We start from the raw sequence: 25,002 nt of genomic DNA on the forward strand, positions 1-25,002 counted from the left end.
TGGTCCTGGCCTCGCCTTTCTGCCGCCTTAATTATGGTTGTGGCCCCATAATGAACCCCTTCCTGGCCGCCTGCCTCCTCCCCCCCTCCGTCACTACCCCCCACAGCTTTTTTCCCGTTCCCTTCGCCCCGAGCTGCAACTGTTGATTTCCTGTACAGAGTCTTTCTGGATAAAGAGGTTGGACGAAGGAGAAGTTGGGTGCTGGGCGCTGGGTGGGAAAGGATACACGATCTTTCTCTGGGCCTGAAAAGGCCTCTTTTGCCTACGGCAGGAGGGAGAAGAGAGAAGATGAAATCTATTCTGCCTTCTTTGACGTCCCCAAGGACTCAGGGATGGGGAGCAGATGCCTCTTAGAGAGGCTGGTTTTGTGTTCGGGTAGCAGTGGCCCCTGGGGTGCGTGGGTAGTTGACGTCTAGTGAGTTGGGTGGCAGATCCCGGAGAAAGGCAGGCGCCCGCCCTGCCACACACACGCACTTCGAGAACAGGTCTCTGCGAAGCCTCGTCTTGTTCACGTTGATTGGGTGTGAGAAGTCGGTGCTGCGATGTTTATACCAACCTTTCAAGCGCTTGTTGTTTTTATATTAAAACTTAATTTTGTCTGACGTATGAGAGCCGGCAAGGGGAAACGATGTTTGCCTAAGGACAGACTCTCTTCTCTAAACCAGAATCTTGCTTCACCTTCTCCTTTATCTTTCTTTCTTTTTTTAGTGTTAAAAAACCAGATGGTGTGGGGCTGGCCCCGTGGCTGAGTGGTTAAGTTCGTGCGCTCCGCTGCAGGCCGCCCAGGGTTTCGTTGGTTCGAATCCAGGGTGCGGACATGGCACTGCTCATCAAACCACGCTGAGGCAGCGTCCCACATGCCACAACTAGAAGGACCCACAACAAAATATACAACTATGTACCGGGGGGCTTTGGGGAGAAAAAGGAAAAAAAAAAAAAAAACAAAAAACAACCAGATGGTGTGTTTTAAAGCATAGAAGGAAGAGGAGTCATTGTAGGTCTAGGGTCAGTTCCTAGGAGAAGGGGGGGGAACATACTTGTCTGTAAACATCTCGAACATTCTTCAGCTCATTTTTTTCTCTGTTTGAAATTTCATAAAGAGGTATTTGGGACAAAGAGGTATTTCTCTAATCCAGACACCCACGGGAGGATTAGATGTAAGACTACTAGTTCTTTATAAAGTAGTGAAAATTAGTTTTAAGAATTATTTTTCTTCCAACAGGTAAGGAGTCTTGATTTGGTCAGAGGAAGGGTCTATCAGATAGGGAGGCTGTTTTGAGCCATGAGTGAATACTTGAGAGGGAAGTACTCTGAAGCGCGAGCGCCTCTAACTTGCTGGTTTGTTTGCCTGAGGCCGAGGTGCTCAGAGGTTGTGGCAGAAAGAGGAAAGGAAACGTCCTTGTGCCTGCTCTGCTTCTCTCTTAGGCAGTGCAGGGAAGGGGGAGGGAGGCACAAGAGAATGTGACGTTCCTCTTACACTGGGAAGGGATCGAGGGGATAGCCTCATCTTAGGGTGTTACCTAAACTGCGCAAAGGCCTTGGACCAGCTGCCAGCTGCCGGCTGCAGGAGGCAAATGAGAACATTCCCTTGTCTGCTCATCCTCATCCACTATCACCTTCCCGTTTTCCTGCGGAGAGAAAGAGAGATGGTCACCAGGCAGAAACACCTTCCATCTCCTTCCTGCCAACTTACTCTCCTTTCTGGTCACATCCCCACTGAGTCAGGTCCTCCTGCCTCCTTGGGGACAATATTAGTTATTTATTCTCTGTTTGCCCTTCCAAATCTTCTTCCTATCCCTACTCCCCTTGATTTTTGCCCCAAGAGGCTGGCCTCAAGGGAATGCATTGACCTCAGGATACCTTGCTGGCTGCTTTCTTCTAGTTGGGTTCAGTCAGTGGGAGGCAATGGGCAGGAGGAGAGAAAGGTTGGGGTATTCATTCCTCCCATTCCCTTTTTGCTTTGCTGCATTTCTGTGACTTTCTGCAGCCTCAGCTGCCAAGCTCACTGGGCTCTGGCAGTGTTGTCTGGCCAACCTCCTGCAGTTTCAGGGCTAGGGACATAAAGGGACATATTGGCTTCCCATTCTTGCTAGTCTTTGGGTGCTTAAACATCCTTTATTTATTCCCTTACCCCTGCCCACACTTTTGTAAGTGGTCTTTTCATTGGAAATATTTGCTGCTGAACTCCTGACTGATACAGGGAACTTGTTTTCATTGTTCTCAGTCTCTGGCTTCAATATTCCCTTCACCACAGGTTCTTTCAAACTGTGCTCATTTTCAAGAGAACCCTCTGTTGGCCTTATGTCCGTCTCTAACTGAATCTTCTTACAGATTTCCTCTAATTTTTGTGAGGCCTGAGACAAGACTATAGATGGAAGCCTGTGGCCCACCCTACTTCACTTCCCATCCTGACTCCATCCTCCATCCCCAAGGGCCATGCATCCAAGAGTGTGGACACCTGGTCCACATGTCGGCGATCCATGCACACCCCCGCCCTCCAAACAGCCATCCCTGCTCCATGCCTCAGGTTTAGGGATGAGCACACTAGTGGCACGGTCCACCCTTGGGGAGAGAGACATAGGAAGAGGCTTGTGTACTCTTTGAAACAGGCCTGGTTCCATTTGGGCAACGAATTCCAGAGCCAAAAAGGGAGTGTATAGGCTCCAGGTGAGCATGTCCCCTTGGCCGTGTGGACGTGGGTGGAGCTGGAGGGGAGCTAGACGGGGCCCCTGTCTAGAGTTCAGGGCCCAGGCTGGTTCCTTGTTTGTCCAAGTCTAAGCATGGTTCTTCTTTCACAACCAAACTTTGGGAAAGCAGCATCTACCCTTGCTCTCTCCTAGTCTTGCCACCTCCTTGACCTTTCTCAACCTGCTGCTATCACATTGCACTGAAATGGCTCTTGTCAGTGTCACGGATGCTGTCCCTGTTGGCATAGTCAGTGGACTTCTCTTATCATACTTGGCCTGACTACAGCGTTGGTCACTGTGGGCTTCCTCCTTCTTGGCTTCATGGTTTTCTTTTTCCTTCTCAGACCGCTCCTTCCTGCTCTCTTCACAAACTCTCTTTTCTGTTTTTCCCTTCATGGTCATGTTATTCTGGGCTCTGACTATAGCTCTTCTCCCATACAGTTATTGAAATTCTACCTATTCTTTATTCTATTTCTGATGACCTACTTGCACTTCCCCAAATATGCCCTGCTCTCTCAAACCCCAGTGCCTTTGTACATTCTGATCCTTCTGGACTCTCTTCATCTGGCTAACCTCTATTTGTTGGGAAAGATTTAGTTTAAGCCTCACCTCCTCTGTGACCTTTCTCTGCAGTGTACCCTTAGGTCTATGTCCCTTGGATATTTTCTTGTAGTACCTAACACTTGCCTGTATCATTGCATATATTACCCTATATTTAGACTTGCCAGGTAAAATACTGGATACACAGTTACATCTGAATTTCAAACAAACAAGCATTATTTTTAGTATAAGTATGTCGCAAATATTGCATGGGATATACTCACACTAAAAAATTATTCATTGTTTCCCAGAAATTCATATTTAACTGCATAGTCTGTATTTTTATTTGCTAAATCTAGCAGCTGTTCCTATTGGAGCAATTTACCTGTTTGTTTCCCCGGTGGACCATGGACTGGTTGTGGGGAGGCACTGTTGTGTCTTTGTCCCCATGCCTGGCACGTGGCAGGCGTTCAGAGAATGTGAGGAATCCTTCAAGTTCGGGGAACACTCTTCTGCCTCATCTGAATGGGCCTTTCCTGGGTTAAAGTTCAGTGTGTTTAGGTCACTGGTCTCTCTTCTAACCTCTTCTAAAGTCTCGTCGTTATTAACTCTCCATTTTATACTATTTGGTTCTCTCGATGGTAACCAGATGACAAAGTGCCCAGATTTTGTCAAAAGACTGTCTAATCTTCATTTGTATCCCCTAGGCCAGTCCTCTTTGCTGACTTGAATGATTAGGTGATGACTTCTGTTGGTATTGTTGGCCATTAGTGGATATTACAAGCGAATAGGCTTGTATTTAGTCGACTAAATACTGCTTAACAGAGAGTCAAGTTCCATAGCCAGGGAACCAAGCTCGAAGTAACATATCTCTACTTACTCCTGGTCTCACAGCATTAAATGAAGTCAATGTTTAAATTTTACAGTGTGATTAATGAACGTGTTGGCAGATCCCCACCCAACGCTCACTTACGGTCTTAGACAGAAACTATGTGTGTAAATATATATGTTAATGAACTTATCACTAAGAGGAATTATGTGACCCAGAAAGCAAAAGGTTGCTGCTCTGAAAACTGGTGCTGGCCAAAGAATGGGGTTCCAGCCAATCTTTAGGTCTTAGGTACTGAGTCAGCTGACATGAGACAGAAGGCCAACCCAGGGTGTGGGGTATCGGAATTGGTTAACTCTGGCGAAGAGGAAGGCAAGGAAAGTGGGACACTCAGAGAAGATGCAGATGTCCATCTTATTACCAGGGAAAAAGAGTGTAAAACTAGAGCTACACTGTCCAGTTCAGTAGCCACTAGCCATGTGGGACTATTCAAATGCAAACTAGATAAATAAATAAAATGCACATCATTTAAATGAAAATAGAAATTAAATAAAATGTAAAAATGTAAGTAACATTTAATATCTAATTCCTCAGTCACCATAGCCACAATTCAAGACTCAATAGCCACATGTGACTAGTGGCTACCATATTGGATGGCACAGATATAGAACATTTCCATCATTGCAGGAGGTCTTTTGACAGCGTTGACTAGAGCTCCTGAATATGAGAAACTCATGCCAAGAAGCTGAGGCTGTTGGCCTGGGGCAGTTGAAACCTGGAGGGATATGACTGCCGCGTTCAAGTATGCGAAGGGCTGCCAAGAGAAAGACAATAAGTAGTGAGGTCTATGTTACTAGAAGGAACCAAAGAGAGGCAACTAGAGATTTTAAAACATAAATCAAGTCTTAGCGCCCCATCCTCTCCTTCAATCAATAAATATGTATTGAGGTCCCACCATGTGCCAGCAGACACTGCTCCAGGTCTGGGGACACTGGAGAGAATAAGTCAGACATAGCTTATGCCATCCCACATCTTCCCATTCCACTTGGGGTGACGTAGGAACAGCCCCTGCCCAGTTACTTAACCTTTCTCTTCCTTAGTTTTTTCAACTGCCTCATCCAAAATGGCTATAATAATACTCACCCTAAAATTTGACTGCAAAAAATGTATATTGCCCAGAACAGTGACTGGCCTACATTTATACGTAAGAAAACTAGTACCCTTTCCTTTAGGAAACTAAATATCTTATTCCTATACCTGATTTTCTTTTAAATGTCAGTGAAGGACATATAAAACAATATCAATGACAACAGCCTTATGAAATAGCTATCATTAGTATCCTCACTTACCTAGAAGATGCGGAAACTTAGAGAAATTTAATAACTATGGTAGCTTTGTACTATGTCACCCTGGCTAGGCTTAACCCCATTTTTAAGAATTCATTTCTTACATCATTCCAGTTAGGGTGGGCCGCAATAGAGTCTGGAGAGATTCAGAGGGTGGAAGGAAAGCAGTAACCATTTTGTAGCTGATCAGCTGGCTCACCCCATTGGTGTGGGGCAGCAGCTGGCCCTGTAGATGCTCCACCGTCCCCAGCGCCTCTGACCTCTGCGCCAGGTATGTGTGTTTACCTCCCTGAAGAAGGGCCTTGGCTTTTGCAGGACGTCCACACCAACAAGGTCAGAGGCAGCAGGGACTGACGCGGGTTTCAGTCTGTTCTTGTGGGGTTCCAGCTTGTGTTTGTGGGTTCTAGGATGCTCTTGATGCATATGTGAGATAGGTGTGAAATATACACATATATAGATGGTCCCCGACTCACGTGGTTTGACTTAGAAGTTTTCAACTTTATGATGATGCAAAAGTGATGTGCATTCAGTGGAAACTGTGCTTTGAATTTTGATCTTTTCCCAGGCTAATGTCTCCAGACACTGCCAAATGTCTCCGTGGGGGCCCAGATTACCCCTGGTTGAGGACCACTGGGCTGGCGGAAGGCAGGCCCTCCATTTGGAGCAATTCTTGTTCTGGGTAGGCAGGTGATCTGGGAAGAGACTGAAGAACAAAAAGACAAAGGCTCCAGAGGGGAACTTAGGGAGCGTGAGGTCTATCAGGACCTCCTGGAAGCCTTTGTCGCAAGAAGGTACAACAGTGAGGGTGACTGGAGGCAGAGCGCCCGAGGTTCATGAACCAAGGTTCCTAGGTTTTTCCTATTAAGGGGTGGGACTGAGTAGGGCTGAGTGTACGGGAGAAGATTCCTGTGGCCCCAAATTGTAGGCAAAGGAAGGCTGTGGAGTGAGGATTTTAATGGCACTGCTCATCCTGACTGCTCTCGAGAGCCTGCCACCGTGGACACGCCCAGCAATCAGTAGTTGCTGAATGAGCGTTTGTTGAACGAATGGTGAACAACCAGGCCAAGGAAGGGAATAAAGCGATGGCACTTATTTCTGAGTAAAAATATGGTATAAAACAACATTCCACTAAACCTGCGCCTGGAAGATGCTGAGCAGCAAATTTTAGATGTTTGGGCAAACGCACCAGTGTTAGGATGAAAGCAAAAGAGAGTGTCGCCTTTAGTGACAATTCATTACTGAAACCTAAAGTGTTGGCTCAGTGCCTCTTCCGCTTTTAAGTGGAAGTCCACTTTATAGGAAAACAGAGATATTCTCCTCTGGCATGACAGAAAGAAGGTTGCCTAAAAAAAAAATGAGTGGTATTTGGCAAAACTATAACTTTCCCTGTAGCTGGCTGAGTGACTGTTCGCGAGCTTCAATTCTTACTACTTATTTTGCTTTCTCTTATGTCTAAAAAGTGAATAGCTTCTTAATATACATGTTTAGTCAAAGGATGTTTCAAAGGGTTTCTCAGATTCCGAGCCTGTGGTTACAGGGGGCATTCCTGCCTCCGCCGGCTCAGAGAGACAAGCCCTATCTATGGGGTCACTGTCCTCTATTCAGATAGTGCAAAGGGAGGCACAGAAATATTTAAATTAATGAACAGCAATGCTAACAGTCATACCAAGAGCCCCAGTTTATCATCCTATGTAACTTCTGCCCCTTTCTCAAAAAACCAAGCACCACAATGGCTCTGTGTTGCTTTTTAAAAATAAAGCTTCCATTGTTTTCTTCCTCTCTCATCTTCAGCGCAGAGCTGTTCGCAAATCCATATTTTTTTTCTGCCACCATTCAAGACATTTTTGGCATCGGTTATGTCCAATAAGTGGCATAAAACATGAAGGGAGCGGGGACTGCTGTGCTTGCCGCTATTCACATGTTGCCTGTTAATCTAATTACCAAGGTGGGGGCTCCAGAAACCGAGCTGCCCACATAGAAAAGCCTTTCCCCCACCTGGTGAGTTGTTTAGCCAAGCCTTTTAAATGGGCAGAGTTTGATGGGGGGTGGGGGGGCGTGTGGGGAGAGAAGTGAGTCTTTTTTTTTTTTTTAAGTTTCTATGCAGAGCAATGGGAAGAATTTAGTGGTTGTCAACATGAGTTTAGTACAAAGGTATGGTTTAAAATGTACGTTCAGGTCACGCCAGCCCAGGGAAACCTGTGCCGCTATTTGTTTTTTGTGTGCTTTAAAAAGAGTTCATAAGACATAAGGGAGGGAGATGAAGCGGAGGGGGAGAGCGTCCCAAGGGGACGGCGTCCACTGAAGGGTGGGTATTTCAGGGGTGTTATTCCAGAGGGTCTTAGTGACTGACTGTGAAAGGGCAGCTTTGAATGAACAGCCCCAGCCAGGCTTGATTTTCAACTGTTTTTTAGTCCTTGATTCCTACAAAAAAATAAAATACCTTGTCGAATAGAGCCCATTGAGTGAGGATGATGGGTGAAGAGTGGGGAACGAGGTGGCAGCGTGGGTGCTTGTTTATCAAGGAGGAGTTGTCTGTTGTTCCTGGAGCCGGTGAAAGGAAAGACGCCAGAATCTGATGGCTGGGGTAGCGTTGATGTGAGGTACGGGGTAATCGGATTGAAAGGGAGCCATAGTATTTATGTCAGTTCACATCTCGTCAAAGGAATAATATGAGGTGCTACCTAGCTGAGGCTTTGGCCTAGGGGTTCAGTTAGCGAGCATCCAGGCCTCATTGGATTCCAATATAAATTAATTCTCACAGGAGCATTGCCTGATTAATCTATTTGCATAATAGTAGAAAAACTGCAGAGTGGTTACTTTTTTTTTCTTCTGTAGGGATTTGGACAAGAAAAGGTTTAAATTCATTTGAAAGAAGGGTGTGTGAGAAGTCAGAGCGGCAGAGCCCCCTCTGGGGCTCCCGGAGCCGTTTTCTGGAGAGAGAAGGGTTGGAGTCGAGGCAAGGTCCCGTTCACTCAAGAAGTTTAACTCTTCCGGGGAAAAACCCCCTTTTTCAAGGCCCTTTCCTGGCACCTGCAGCAGGGGGTTTAGCTCTGGGCTCAGACGGTGAATCAGGTTCAGAGGACAGAGCATCCCCGCACGTGAAATATCCCCCTTGGTTCAGGTTTTGGTCAAAGAACATTAGAGTTTCAGAAAATATATAGAAAGGTTCAGTTCCAACTGACTCAGGTTGACTGGTGCTTCAGAAGAGAATTTCGAGTCTATTTGCCATTCCATAGAGAAACAAAGGGAGCTGGTTTATAAAACTCATGCCGTTCGTGACCTATTTGACTCAGTACCTGCTTAGCACAGCCTGGTTCAGTGTGTGATGGCGGGTGTGCCGATGGGATCAGTGTTATCATTTTAAGAAACCACGTTATAGAAGCAGAACGGAAGAAAAGGGGCTAAGGATTCGTGAGTCTCAGATTTTCAATATCAAAGTTGTTTTTCCTGCAGACATTTCAAAGCAGAAGTTTTAAATATTGTTATAAACGTTCCTTAGCAAATACAGCTTTCATTACTTCCAACCTGTGCTCAAGAATAAAGAGCTTTCTTTTCATAGTGCTATAGACACTGTCTTTCGTACTTCTTACTCATTCTTATTACTTTTATCCCTTCATCATCCATTGTTGGCATAAATAAAGCCCAAAGCCATTCAGATGAAGCTGCCATGTTGGTTCAAATTTCTACAAGTTCCAGATGGAGATATTTTAAAACCAAGAGCAGGGCAAATCCTATTTTCGAATTGATTCTGTGGTTAATTCCAAATTTTATCATGAAAACTTCCTGCTATAAAAGAAATGCCTATGGTAGATGCTCAGCAAACGTAGCTGTCACTTTCCCTTCACTTGGATACATCCAGGATGACGATCAGAAAATGCCCTCGTTACTTAGAAACATCAAGGAACAAGAGCTTAATAGAGCAGAGAGGGAAAAGCCTGTGCTGTCCAATTCGGCTGTTTTACCGGTGCCACCCAGCCTAGGACCCCCTTTCTTTGGAATCTGTATTCCCTCATCTCCTGTTAACAAGGGTGTGCCTCCAGCAGCTTTTTTTTTTTCCCTTAAGACTATTATTTTAGAGAAGTTTTAGGTTTATAACAAAATTGAGAAGAAAGTTCAGAGATGTGCTCCCACGCGTGCATAGCATCCCCCATTATCAACATCACTCACCAGAGTGGTACATTTCTTAGCAATGTACCAATGGTACATTTTTATATCTCATTGACACATCACAATCACCCAACGTCCATAGTTGACCTTAGGGTTCACTCCTGGTGTTGCACATTCTATGGGTTTGGACAAATGCGTCAAGGCATATATCCATCATCAAAATATAGAGAGAGTATTTTCACTGCCCTGAAAATCCTCTGTGTTCTGCCTGTCTGTCTCTCTCCCTCACCCGCCCCCAGGCACCCACAGATCTAATTATTCTCTCCATAGTTTTGCCTTTTCCGGAATGTTATAGCTGGAATCACACAGACTGGCTTCTTTCACTCAGTAGTATGCATTTAAGTTTCCTCCATGTCTATTCACAGCTTGATAGCTCATTTCTTTTTAACACTGAATAATATTCCATTGTCTGTATGTACCACAGTTTATTTATCAATTTACCTCTTAAGGGACGTCTTAGTTGTTTCCAAGTTTTGGCAATTATGAATAAATACTCGTGTGTTCTCACCAGTTGCATTTTAGTGGGAAGCCATTATGACGGGGGGGCCAAAATGATTGTGGTGCTCACATTGTGAAACAGATCAGATAAGAAGCCATCAGGGGGAATAGGGCGCGGCCCTTGGGAGCAGCAGCAGCAGCAGCAGCGTGAGGAGAATGGAGGGTAGCTCATCCCACAGCTGCTCACGGGCAGACATGGACCTCGGTCTCCAGGCACGGAACCCGGGACACTCTAGTTTTGCTCTGGTTGGGTCTGAGCTGTGACAGTGCACTCAGTCCTGTGACAGGCACTGAACAAAGTGGAGGGGTTCTGAGGACAGCATGGAGCCTCGAGGAAGGAAATCAGGCTCGTTTCACCTGACCCCAAGCAAGTGGAACTGGGGCCAATCGAGAGACACTTGTTTGGCTGGATCCAAATAAGACTTTTCTAATAGTTCACGCTCCAATCCACTCAGCCTCCATCTGGAGTTACAGTAGGGGCCCGCGTCCCCTCCCTGTTCACTAGGCTCCAGCTCCCTGGGTCTTTCGGTTCCTGGAACCGGCCAAGCTATTCTGTGCTTCAGGGCCTACACACAGGTTGTTCTCAACCCTGGGTCATTCCTACCCATCCTTGAAATCGAGCTTAAAGACAGAGAATCTTCAGGCTTTCCTCTCCAAATGCATCTGCAAATCTGATCCTTTCTCACCATCCCCACCACTACCCGCTGGTCCCCACCGCTGCGTCTCTCGCCTGTTTTACTGTAATAGTCCCTCTGCTTCTAACCTGGGACAACAGTCTGCTCAACACTGAAGCCAGAGGGACGCTTTTAAAATGCAAGTCAGATCATGTCATTTCTCTGCTCAAAACCCTCCAGAGCTTCCTGTCTCTGAAGAAAAGCCAAAGTCCTCACAAAGGCCCACGGGCCCTCCACCACCTGGGCCCGTCTCCCCCACCGCCCCATTATGCCTCAGACTGCACCTCCTATTACTCTCCCTGCTCCAGACATACTGGCCTCCCTGTGGCTCTTTGAACTTGGCAGGTGGATCTTCATCCTAGTGCCTTTGCCTGGCTGTTCCCGCTGTCTGAAATGCTCACCTTCCGATACTCACATGGCTCACCCCTCACCTCCCTCAGGTCTATGTTCCAATCTCACCTTCTTAGTGAATCTCTCCCTGAGCTCTCTATTTAAAGGGGAGCTCCCCCACCCCCTGCCGGAATCCCCAGGGTAGAGGCTGGGAAATGGCTTGACGCATTCAGGGGCTTGTGACGGTGCTGGTGTGGCTGGAGCCCAGGGCTGAGCTTGTGGGAGGCAGACAATCACTTTGGATAAGTTGGCTACTGTCAAGTTGTGGAATGTGTTCAAAGCCGGACCAAACAGTGTGGACTTCAGCCCATAGGAAGCTAAGAACCTTTGGAAACATTCAGGTGAGGAAAGTCTTAATGAAATAACTGTTTGGGGCAAGTTAATTAGTCAGTGGGGAATAAACCAGGCAAATGGGATGTCTTCTGATAAAGACTGGAGCTAAGTCCAGGGTCCTGTGAAAAGCTCTTTTAGAGCTTCTATGCCACTTAAATCCATTTAAATTCACTATGAGCAAGTTGGGTATATGTTACCTAAAAACTGCTCTCGGGCATATAAAGAAAAAGACGAGGCCTCTCCTTTACAGAGATTGCAATACAGCAAGGATTCTGAAGAATGAGGAGTCCTGGCTTGGTGACAGTGTTTTCCATGTCAGGGAAACATTCTCCTGGGGTCTCCGAGCCTCCCTTCGTGCTGGGCACTGCCATTACCTTAACTGCACATACACCACCTGAGTGTGGTCCTGGGCCTCGTACCAAAGAAGAAAATCTTCAATGGCTGTTGTTTCTAAAGTAAAATTATTATTTTTTGCTATTCATAGTTCTTATAGGTGAATTTGGGTCTGCAGGCCAGCCCTTCAGGGACCAACTGATTACTTATTTCCTCCAGACTCACAGTTTCCTCTGACCCGGATCCTGCCTCCACCAGACCAAGGGTGAGTCGTGGCTCCAGCCATTCTTTGAACTCCCCGTGACCCTGGGCTGTCACTGAACCCTTGCCCTCCGACTTTATCATCCATAGAGTAGGGAAGTTAGTATCATTTCTACCTTTCTCAAAGGGATATTGTTGGGGAGAAGTCAGTTAGTGGATTTTTAAAGGACTTAAAAGAGTATATGTGAATATTAGTTGTCATTGGTATGACATCACTACCCCACAGCAACTACTAAAAGAGAGCTGGTACTCCCTGCTACTACTGTTTTCGACATTCTTATTCTCTAGGTGTCTTTCTGCTTCTTTTTCCTTTTACAACTAGAACTGAAAAGCTGAGAAATATCAGACCATGCCAACATCCCTGGCAGCCAAGTTTGTTTTCTTTCAGAGAAAGAGTCCTCTGCTCTCAGTTTGCTCTCAGTTGGTCCTCTAGAGCTTATCGCCTTGTGCACAAGTCACCCGCATGGGACGGCCAGGCGAACCACTACGTGTTAACTAACCCAGCGGTTCTCAACTGGGGGTGGTTTTCCCCTCCAGGGGACATTTGGCAATGTCTGGAGACATTCTTAGTTGTCCCAAATTTGTAGGGAGGAGGCCCAGGAGAATGGTACTGGCATCTAGCAGTAGAGGCTGGGGATGCTGCTATTCAATGCGCAGGACAGCCCCTCAGAGGCTGGCCCCCAATGTCAACAGTGCCGAAGGTGAGAAACTCTGAACTAACCCAACAACTTTCATTGTCTTCTGTTTATTTTAGGCAGATTTGCCCTTTTTAATTTTTTTTTTTTTGGTTGAGGAATAATTTATACATAGTGAAATGCACAGATCTTAAGTGTTACGGCTTGATCATTTCTGGCAAATGCAAACATCCATGTAACCCAGATTCCTATGAAGACATGGACCATTTCCATCACCCTTAAAAAGTTCTCTTGTGCCCCTTCCCAGTCAGTTCCCATCCCACCCACAAAGGTAATCACTGTGGGTTTTTTTCACTATAGATTATTATGTCCATTGTTTTTAAATAGTAAAGATGTCATATCTGGGGCATGGTAGGTGATAGGGTTAGATCAGAGATGATTAGACCCCAGGGACCAGGGAGGTGGGCTACAAGAATGGCGCTTGAGAAATACAAAGGACAAGTTCTATGTAAAGAGCAGGCGAGCAGTTGGCTGGCGTCAGAGAGATCTTGCGGCAGACAGTGACCGAGATGCCGTCAGGTGGGCAGAGGAGAAATAAGGGAGAGCGGGGCTCTGCCATGGACCTGCAGGCGGAGGGGCTGGGCCAGGGCTGTTGGCAGACCCAGGCAGAACCAGGCTGTGTGGACAGCAGCACATGTTGAGAACTTGGTTAGGGGGAACGTATTCATTTCCTAGGGCTGCCCTAACAGATGACCACGAACTTGGTGGTTTAAAATAACAGAAATGTATTCTCTCACAGTTCTGGGGGCCAGAAATCCAGACTCAAGGCGTTGGAGGGCTACACTTCTTCTGGAGGCTGTGTGGGGAAGATAAGTCCTTTTCCTCCTCTTGTGTCTGGTGGCTGTCAGCGTTCCTTGGCTTCCTTGGCTTGTGGTCCCATTCCTCCAGTCTCTGCCTCTGTCTTAACATTGCCTCCTCCTCTTCTGCCTGCTCTCCTCTGTGTGTCTTTTATAAGGACACTTGGCACTGGATTTAGGGCCCACCTGCATAATCCCAGGATGATCTCGCCACAAGAATCTTAATTACACCCACAAAGACTCTTTTACCAAATAAAGTAACATTCACAGGTTCCAAGGATTTCATGTGGATATCTTGGGGGAGGGTATTTTTCAGCTTACCACAGGGAGCCAAGTTGAGAGAGAAGTTTCCAGAACTGGGCTGTGAAGTCAAGAGGGGTCCAATGCAGGGTGGGCTGAAGGCCAAGCTGACAGTCCACCAATCTCCTTTTATCTCTGGTCTAAGGCTGGAAATAGTTCCAGGGAAGGGAAGACATTAACGTTCATTGAGCATAATCTAATACCAGCTCAACAATGAACAATATTTGCGCTCTTGTAGTGGAGTAACTGTAATGGTGATTACACCAAAAACAGGCGTCTGATCACTGGAGGAGAAGGAGGGGGGAGCATGGTGCCAGAGGGGCAAAGCTTCACTGTCCATCACAGAGTCCACAGAGGATGTCTAACGTATGCAAACCGGTGAGTAGACCCAGAAGCAAACTATTTAGAAATATGGAGGCAAATACCAGAAGAAATTGCTAAAAAATCTATGAAATTTTTCTATCTGGGGTGTCGGAGGAGGGGAATCAACACGAAGGGAGGGGACTGAGGGGTATTCTTATAAGTTTGCAGTAGCATCGAACATTTAAAATTGTGTGCATGTACTACTTTGATATAAATAAAAGTGAACAAAAATTGGTAAAATAGAAGGAAGAGAGGGAGGAAGAGGCAGAAAGCAAGAGGGAGGGAGAGGGATGGAGAGAGGCTGAGTTGAGTTTTCTTTACTCTGCCAGCCTGGAGGAAAAGAGGATAGATAAATTAGAATAAACAAGGTTGCAGAAAAAACAGGCTCAGGGGAAGACAAGGACAGGAAAGAGACTTTGATCATTCACGAACTGGATAATCAGACTTTGAGTTATATGAATTAGATGTTCCAGAAAGAAGTCTGTGTACCCAACAGAAAACAAGGAACCAATATACTCTTTAATGCTGAAACCAGAGCATCTGGAGTCAATCAGGAATTCAGAGTACCTCTTTTCATAGGACCTCTTAAGATTGAATTGTTCTGAAGATACTTACATCTTGAAAATTTAGTGTTTTTTTCATTCCTAACTTTTATAATAATTTTCTTAAGTAATAAGTATAGCAAAGTATAAATGAACTTCCAGATTAAGTGTATTTCAACTTTTTAAAGACTTGGTAGTCCATCCAAGATTTTTCCAAATGCTTCTAGAACTTTCCAGAGTCTACAGATAAAAATGTAAATAAGGGGGCCAGCCTGGTGGGGCAGCAGTTAAGTTCACACGTTCCGCTTCGGCGGCCCAGGTTCATGGTTCAGATCCCGGGTGCGTAGCTAATCAAGCCAAGCTATGGCAGGCGTCCCACATATAAAGTAGATGAAGATGGGCATGGATGTTAGCTCAGGGCCAGTCTTCTTCAGCAAAAAGAGGAGGATTGGCGGCCGATGTTAGCTCAGGGCTAATCTTCCTTAAAAATAAACGTAAATAAGACCTCAACATTGCCCTTGAGAAGTTCACAGTCTCCAGGCGATTTTTAAAATATTTTGTTGAGTTAGGCCACAGGGAGTATTATATTTTTCTAGATTCTATTTGGCTTTCCAAGGCAACCCATTTTGTATTTTTTAAAAAGTTAACATTCCTAATTAACACTACATTTGTTATATTGGCCTCTATTTTTATTTCATCAATAATGTTGCATGCATTTTCCAGACCTTTCCCTAAAAGTACGTATTTAATTTCCAGGAAGGATTTCCTGAATCATTTTGGTTATAAATATTCCTGAATTTTATTTAGAAGTATTGACTTACTACTTTTTAATTTTCAGCTTTTATTTGCCCACCCCCAGTTATTCTGCTGAGTGTCATCACAGTTGTGATATAAGAAAGGCTATTTCCTTAAGGTCTCTTCTAAAAATTTCCTGTCCTTTACTTTTTAACCTGCCTTAGATTTTCTGTAGAATAATGGAACCATTTCATATAGTCACTCCCCTGAAAATTTCCCTTGCACGTGGTAGGTAATAAATATCTGACTGAACAAATTTAGGATTGATGTCTGTCCTTCTTTGAGGTCATAACAGGAGCTAGTCATTTTGAACATCGGTAGGATTTTAGCATAATTTGACGGGAAACCTGCTCCTCAGTGCCCTCCCTCAGTCCAGCACCAATTCTTTGAGCCGCCATTTGAGCTACTTCTGAATTGTTTGCCGAATGGTGGGTTTAGAGAAACCTTCCCCCTGGAATCCAGTCTCCTGGGTTTTTTCGCTATTATCTCCAATGATTGAATCAGATCCAGAGAACCTCAAACTGGCCTTCTTTGAAGTTAAAGACTTTTGACTCCACCCAAGCTTAGGATGTCAAGTGAGAGTAACAACCATTACTAAGTCAGTAATAGGGTTAAAGAAAGAAAAAGGAAGAAAAGAAGGGCATACAGAAGGTAAACTATAATTTAGACTATATCAAGTTTTAGATTCATGAATATATAACTGAACCAACCTGAATAGCCCTAGTCCTCTAAAAAATTTTCCTACTTCCATGGAAGTCGCTATAAATCTAGAAATTTTAGTACTTGAATTTCATCCATTTAACAAAGTTGGACTGAATTGTATGAAAATGTTTGGTCTGCCTTATCTACCATAGTTTGATGATGCTACATAATGAGATAGAAACATGGAAAATATGGTTTAAATTAATCTGGGAAAATATGTGAACAAATGCTCCCCCTGCCCCCCCATTCTAGACTATCATTCTCTCTTTCCTGTGCTGGCCCGACAGCCTCTACGTGGTTTCTCCCCATCCTCTCTGACCCAGACCAAACCCTTCTCCATTCTTCCTTAGACAGAGGGATCTTTTGAAAATGCAGATCTGCTTTTTGCACTTTTCTGTTTAAAAACTCTCAATAGCTTCACATTGAATTTAGGATGAAATCCAAATGCTGTTACCTGGCCTGTAAATTTTCACGTGTTTTTTTGTTCCTGGCAACTTCTCCAGCCTCAACTTTCATCTTCCCCCACACTCTTGCTGCGTGGCGTATAATCTAGGAGCTTCAGTTCTTCCCAAAAAGCATGGGAGGCATTTTCTCCCCATACGGCTGTTATATATGCTGCTCTCTTTGCCTGGGACACTCCACCCCGCCCCCTCCCTGTCACATCAGATCTCAGCATTGGATGCTTAAACACCATTTCCTGCAGGAAATGTTCCCTAACCACACTGGCCAGAAAAATTAGCTCCTATGGCATCTGGCATTTCTCCTTTATAACGCATTCCTCATGTAAACCTGCAACCGCATTGAATGCCTTCCTCCCAGGTTCTAGCTCCACGAGGGCAGTGACGATGTCTATCTTGGTTTTCACTTTATCCCAAGTGCCTGATGTATCATGGTAGAATAAATGGATGGACGGCTGTTCTGGCCACAAGTATAGATGTTAGAACCATGAATACAATACTTCAGTTCTCATTTCCATCCCCATGGGAAATAATTCTTTTTTATGACATCAAATTTGTTTTTCCCATTGTAAATATTTACTCATTCGTTTGTAACCAGATGAAGGGTTGTTTGAACGTAATCACAGAAATGGCTCGTGATCACAGGCTGTCTCCGAAAAAGCAGGGGCCGTAGAGCTCCGATTTTTAGATCCTTTTGCACAGGACTGGGTGGTATACGGCTCTCCAGGTCGTCTTGCCTCACTCTTGCCCTCATGAGTTTTCCCCTCAATTTTCACAGTGGTCTTACCCCAGTCTGGGCTGCTACACATGCGACTTATAATTCACAATTAGAAGATCTGGTGAATAGTATGTTGATTGATTGATTAGACAGCTGCCACACAGGTTAGTTTGGAAATAGGAAATTTTTTATGCTGGTAACAACAAGACTATAATTATAACATCCTCAGGGTACTTTCGGTTATAAGCAGCAACTTAACCATTGCATTAGATCTGTTTATGCACTTACCTTTTTAAAAAAATTGTTCACAATAGTTTACTGGAACGCTGTGACAGTTACGTATAACCTACAATTGGCACTTAAACATGGTAGGAAATTCAGACTTACACCCAGAAAAGGTGGGCGACTATGGTGTGAAACATGTTGCTTCCCAGACAGAAGCACATCCCTGGGTGCTCTTAGAGTCGAGGTCCTTTTCACAATGAAAGAATCACTAAGGTGAAAAATTCGGTGAGGGTTTTCCCCCAAAGAGGATTTCTTTTTCTGACTGCCTTCTTATTTCCAGCCTCCTTGCATGTCAGTGGCTGTTTTGATGGTTTCTGAGTTAAGAATCATTTCACCAAGTTTTATCCCAGATGAGAAATTTGTCGTGAGGTTATAATCCTTAGGAGGGATTGGAAATTCCCGGTGTAGCTCATTAATTGTAGCTGTTTCAGATGAAAACAGTCACGGTCTTGTTGCCAGAAGAGAGACTGAGTTACTGCGAAACTCAGAGCCGTTTGCTGAGCTGGAGCGAGGAAGTGGGTGTCTTTTCTTTTTAACTCTGTCATGCTGTATGGGAGGCCTTGGGTGAGCAAGGCTAATCTTGTCATTTGAGTTGGGTTTTTTGATTATGAACAAACATACAGGAAAAAAATTATGGAGATCATGGTTTAATCATTCTATTACTTGACACCACAATAAAACAGACTCGATAATTGTGAATTGGAATACTTTTTACATAGCGCCCATCTTTCTCCTAGTGTCGGAGGACCTGGGAATGTGTCTTTCGCTAAAAAGAGAGAGAAAGAAATTTTACTTCCGAGTTGCCAGTAGCCTAAACAGCTGCCCGCAGAGAAACCAGGCTATTTTCTTTCAAAAGCCTAAAAGAGTTCTAACCGCTGGGCGAGAGAGCCAGAGGGCTGCTGGGAAGCATGCTCTGCAATGGACATTTTTCTCTCTGCAAACATTCCTTTCTGACCACACATCTCAGCCCTGACAGTCTCTCTGCCCGGAATTCTGCCAGCCTACCCTTCTCGCCCTACTGGTTCCTCTATAAAAACAGCAAAGAATACCATCCCTGCACAGGGGGCACAACTGAGCTGATTATTTTAGATTTGGTGCAATTAATTTTTAATAAATTAGACAGAAAGTAATTGAGTAGAATTTCCCCCATTTCACAGATGGGCAAATTGAGGCTTTGAAAAGGTCCTGCTTTCTCATTTTCACACCAAAAGAGTGTCTTAACTCAGAGTCCAGGAAGGCTCCTTGTTCTTAGCTCAGCACCTGGGCATCTGCCTCGTGGGATTTGATGCGAGGGAGTCTGCACAATTCGCTGTCGGGCTGGAATAATCAGCTGAGTAACAGACACGTATTCAGCACCTGCTGAGGCTCCACACGTTGGTACTACACAGAGACTAATCGTGGAGCACACACAGCCCTTCAGAGCCTGTCACCTGAGTGGGGAGGCGTGGCACCCTACCCTCTATCATAGTCTGTTGGAGACGGCAGGAAGGTAGCTCTCTGCCTAATGCAATCCAGACAATCGTCTGGGATAGAAATAGCTCTCAGTGGGTGCTCAGAAGCCCTAAGTTCAAGGCCTGACTCGGCAGCTGTTGGCTCATGCCTGGCAAGGCTCTGCATGGTTTTTCGCCCGTCCACCCCTCTGGCTGCATGTCAAAGCAAGCCCATTCTACTCTCTACAATCCGCTATATTCCCTTCCCTTCACCACAGGGCCTTTGCACCAGCTTCTCCCTCTGCCTGGAGTGCTCTCCTACACCACCCCCTTCCCCAGCCTCTATCTCACTCCTGCTCATTCTTCAGGTGTCATTTAAAATCTCATTTCCTTAGGGAAGCCTTCCCTGACCTCCAACCTACATGATGTCTCCATCATAGTGTTGATCACCATGGTAAGCCATTTATTTTACGATTATCTGGTTATTTTTCTTCTCCACTAGATGAGGCAGAGATCATGTCTGTTTTGTTTACTGTTATTTCCCTCTGAGCACGTTGCCTGACAGAAAGTAGATGTTTAACACATATTCACTGAGTGAATGAACAAAAGCTGTTACTTCTATGCCCTGAGCCTCAGTTTCCTCTGTGATAGGGATCATCGATCCTACCTCTCATGCTTGTTATAGGTGTGGAAGGAGATCCTGCGCTTGAAAGTATCTTGGAATGTGCCTGTGTTTCGTAGACGTCAATAGATACTGAACAAAGAGAGTTTAATGATAATAGCACTTCTTACCTCTGTGAAACAGCACTTAAGAGGGAGCCCTGAGTGTTAGCAACACCATTCATACGACGCTTTATGCTTAATAAAGCTGCTTCCTATACGCAAAGTGTATTTTCCAAAGATGGCTCATGTCTTATCCCACGTGGTCCCCTTACAATGTCACTGATGCTTCTCCTGTGGAGAGGTTGGGTCTATGTTCCCTCCTCTTGAATCCCCATGGGACCTGTGGCTGCTGTGACCAAGGGAAAATGGCAGAAGTGATGCTCTGTGACTTCTGAGGCTAGGTCACAAGAATGATACAGCTTGGGCCTGGCACTGTGCGTGTCTTGGGCACTGGCCCTTTAACCTGCTACCGTGTCGTGAGGAAGCGGAGACACTCAGCCTGTAGCCAGCATCGCCTGCCAGACATCTGAGTGCCTGAGCCTTCTGAGACTCCCGTCCCAGCAAGTGAGTGCCCCAGCTGATGCCAAGTGGAACAGAGACGAGCTGTCCTCACTGAGCCCTGTCGGGGCTGCAGATTGATGAACAAGATAAATGTTGTGGTTTTAAGCCTCTATGTTTTGGAGTCATTGTTATGCAGTGATAGATAACCAGATCACGTGGTCATCTCAGACCCTGCTGCTCTATGCAGTAAACAGAGTGGCTATTACCATTTATTCCCATTTTTGAGATGCGGGAGCTGAAGCTCACAGGGGTTAAGTGACATCCCCAAGGTCACATGGCTGGAACATGGTAAAGCCCAAGCCTCCAGATTTCTGGGATTTGTCTTCCCAGTACCCCAAAGGTCCTGGCTCTCCTTACGTGGGAGAGTAGTTTTTATGAGTCACCATACACATGTGCCCCTTTACCTTTTTCGCTCTCCCCCCCACTATTTAACTGGGCCTGGGAGGCTTGGGGCTCCCTTCTCTTAGAGCTGGGGCTCTTTCAGATTTTCAAGTGTCCTGATCACACACCCCAGACAGGAAAGAGAAAACTGGAGAAAATTATAGCCTTGGATGGCACTTAATTTTTCAAGGCGCTAGCCATCCCTTGTGCCCCGAAACTTCTACACGGAGGCTTGGCAGATGTCATTCACACACACACCAGAGGGACGGAGAAGGGGTCAGAGAGATAAAGAAGCCGCTTGGAGGTGGATTCACGCTCTTGACCCCAGACACGGATAAAATTTTTCAAAAGATTTAGCCGCCAGCCCCCTTTCCCACACACAAACTTGGTTCAGGATTTTCCATCACAAGGAACCAAGTAGAAAGTCAGCTGCCATGGTGACATCAGCTTTGATTACTTTCGACTAGAGTAAGTGGATGGCAGAGATCAAGCACAGCAATGGTGCAGAATAAATGCTCAATGGGGGCAGGTGTGTTTCACAGGCTCCTTGTGGTTGCAGGATAAAATCTAAATGCCTCGGCACTGAGCATGCACAGAGCTCTTTGTGGGGTGCGGTCCTCTCCCTGCTTAGCCTTGTCTTCTGACACACGCTCCTTGCACATCATACTCCAGCAACAGTACGAGCGCTCTCCCTTACCCCTCTGGGCTTCCTGTGTGCTGGCATGCCTCCTCTCTGCTGCCCTGCTTGATAAATTTCTCTTCCTTCCCGTCTTGAGAGCTATCTTCTTTGAGTGCCTTCCTTGATTCTTCCAAGCCAATTCAAAGAGTCAAGTCTTGCATTGAAGCAATTTTATTTTCCATTCTAACTGGACACACTAAAATCCAAGCTGGAGATCTTCCCCCCTTCAAATATTTTCATTTCCCAGTCCTAAACGCTATGCCTACTGCAGAGAAGGCACTCAGAAGAAGACTTATTGAATGAGCAAATTATCTCATTTGATCCTTATGACCACCTTATAAAGTGGGTACCTTTATATCCCATTTTACAGATGGTAAAACTGAGCTCAGTAAGTTTACGGGACTTAGGTTACCGTGGCTAAGAAGTGGAGCCAGGTGTCAAATCCAGGAATGTCTACTGGCCTTGCTCTTTCCACCATGCTGCAGCTGTGGCTGCCTCTGCATTCAGCCAAGGTTGCATTAACAGCTGGAAAGCAATAGGAAAACCCTTCGTAGACCAAAGCCACCCGGAGCTCTCTGCACTGCTCCCGGGGAAGTCCCCCACCTGCCATGTGAGCCAGCACAGCTGAGAATGCGCCTTTCAAATGGGCTGTATGATTAAGGGTGCAATGCCCTTTGTCCCTCAAGTGATTACTTTTTTTTAGTAGAGACAGTTTCCTGATCATATAGTCTCTTATTTCCATGCCCCAAACTCTCTAGAACAGCCTTAGGACTTGGCCACACCTGGTTCTCATCAAGGTTTTAATGTTCATATTGACCCCCCGTCTCCCCTTCCAGATTAACCTGAGTTTGAAGTTTCGATTCATTTCATTCTGCATTGATGTGGATTCTGAACGCTCTGCTTCTTTGAAACAAGCCCTCCTGGGTCTGTCGGTTATGTGGCCGCAGAGGAAATGATCTTCTGCCACACAGCTATAGAGAGCCGGGCAGCAGAAGTAAATTAACCTACCACTTCCACAAAGGGATATGCTGAGAATTGCCAACAATATTTATGTGGGCATTGTGCTCCCAGATACACTTGGATGGCAGTGAATTGTCAGTTACTATGACAAAATGACTGAAGAAATCAATCTGCCAAGTATGAATAGCTCTCAATGGGCTTCAAGGTTCTCAGGTTAAGGGACCCGCAAAGCGGACAGAGGTTGGGTCCCATATCGATATGACCTCCATTGGACAGCATGTAAATTAGCTAGAATGTGGGCAAAGAGGTCTGTTCCCCCTGCCCACCCCATCCCCCACCAAGAAGGGCATTTTCCAATATTCACATGGAAATGAAAGACCATTTTAAAAGGCCTGGAAGTCTAACCATGTTAATGACATTTAAATCAGACTTTTTCTCCAGAAGAAACTTGAAGGCCTTTCTAAAACCCCTCCCTGCCCAATTCCAGAGAGGAGGCGAGAATTTCACCTTTTCTTATGACCTCTTCTTTCTCTCCTCTCCCCAGCTAAGTCATATTGGATTGCACAAAAAGTACTATACTGTGGATAAACCAAATATGAGCCTCTCTGTCTCATATATATATGAGAATATATAGGGGGATATATGTATAGTCCCCTTCCCATAAGAATTGATTTCTCGGGGGCCAGCCCAGTGGTGCAGTGGTTAAGTTCGCATGTTCCACTTTGGAGGCCTGAGGTTCACTGGTTCGGATCCTGGGTGCAGATCTGCGCACCACTTGTTAAGCCATGCTGTGGCAGGCATCCCACATATAAAGTAGAGGAAGATGGGCACGGATGTTAGCTCAGGGCTAGTCTTTCTCAAAAAAAAAAAAAAAAGAATTGATTTTTCAGATTCCTCTCTATTGGACTCTAGGCCGTCCCTGGGTCCCCTCCATTTTGGAGAGAGTGCTGTTTAAAGAAAAGCTTTTTTGTAGGTGAGTACTGGGTAAGTCCCCATTCTAACGAAAAGAAAGATACAGCCATTCATTCAGAACACGTGAATGATTTGAAAAGACCTGGCTTCTGGAGCAAGATTTGGGAGGAATAAAATGTTTCAAGCCATAGGCTATATGACTTCATTTCTATTTTCATTGCTGATTTGTGCTGTGATTTGGGGATGACTCATATAAATCTTTTATACATAAACAACCCGTAAAATCACACGTTGGGAAAATTCGATATTCTTTAAAGGCAAAAGATCATTAAAGTAATTGTGACCCGAAAAAAAAATTCATTTTTCTTTACAAAATGCCAGATTTGGTTCCATTTGTTTCCAACTAGGCCTCCTTTGAGCTCTTTGAATGATGCCTCCTACCTTTAAAATAAGCCAAGAGAAATGCCAAAACAAGACAGCTGGCAGGGGCACTGCAGGAGGAGTCAGAGAGCCTGCTCAAATATGAGGATGATGAAGCTGGGCTGAACTCCGGTTCCATCACCTGTTAAATGGAGAAGGTTACAGCTGTGTCATAGCTAATGACACTGAGAACTCAGAGACGTCAAGTCAGTCATCTTTGCATTTATTAAAAGATACGAATTCTCCTGTGGAAAGTTATTTTGAAGGACAAAAGAAAACACTCTAAATGATTACACACTGTATAATTCAGTACTGAGTATCGTATTAGGGTTTTAGAAGCTGGAGACTTGAGTTAGAGGTTGAAGGAACCAAGAAAGGCATAATGAAAGATGCGTCATTTGGTCTGGGCCTTGAAAAACGCGTCCAAATGTAGTCTTTTGTTGGTGTTTTTTTCTTTTTTTTTAAAGATTGTCACCTGAGCTAACAACTGTTGCTAATCTTTTTTTTTTCCTGCTTTTTTCTCCCCAAATCCCCCCAGTATATAGTTGTATATTTTAGTTGTGGGTCCTTCTGGTTGTGGCATGTGGGACCCCGCCTCACTGTGGCCTGATGAGTGGTGGCATGTCCACGCCCAGGATCCGAACCAGTGAAACCCTGGGCCGCCAAAGCGGAGCGGGTGAACTTAACCACTCGGCCACAGGGCCGGCCCCACGTTGTTGTTGTTTTTAACTGGGGCAACATTGGTTTATAACATTATATAAATTTCAGGTGTACATCATTATAATTTTCCTTCTGTCTGGACTGCATCGTGTTCACCCCCGGAAGTCTAGCTGCCGTCTGTCACCATACAAGTGTCCTCCGTTACCCTTTTCACACTCTTCCCACTCTCCTTCCCCCTGGGAGCCACCAATCTGTTCTCGGGATCGATGTGTTTGTTTGTTTGTTGTTGTTTTATCTTCCACGTAAGTGAAATCATACAGTATTTGGCTTTCTCCATCTGACTTATCTCACTTAGCATAATATCCTCAAGATCCAGCCATGTTATTGCAAACGGCAAGATTTCATCTTTTTTTACGGGTAGGTGGTATTCCAGCGTATCACATTTTCTTTATCCATTCATCCATTGATGGGCACTTAGGTTGTTTCCAAGTCTTGGCTAGTGTAAACACAAACGTAGTTTTATGCAGTTATTTAATACTCTTAATATCTAAAGGGCTCTGTAAGATCAAGACAAGCATACCAATAGCAAAACAGGCATAAGGCATAAAAGATAATTCATAAAA

The 25,002-nt window shown here is 45.1% G+C and overlaps 1 non-coding gene across 1 annotated transcript; it reads right to left on the reverse strand.

The window, feature by feature from the left end:
* Positions 1-3,433: 3,433 nt before the first annotated feature.
* Positions 3,434-3,555, reverse strand: MIR1302C-5 (microRNA mir-1302c-5). The gene is given in 1 exon segment (NR_032863.1): positions 3,434-3,555. It is a non-coding gene; the product is annotated as a microRNA mir-1302c-5 (primary transcript).
* Between the last annotated feature and the right edge of the window lie 21,447 nt (positions 3,556-25,002).

The sequence above is a fragment of the Equus caballus genome, chromosome 7, assembly GCF_041296265.1.
Source record: "Equus caballus isolate H_3958 breed thoroughbred chromosome 7, TB-T2T, whole genome shotgun sequence".
NCBI lineage: Eukaryota > Metazoa > Chordata > Mammalia > Perissodactyla > Equidae > Equus > Equus caballus.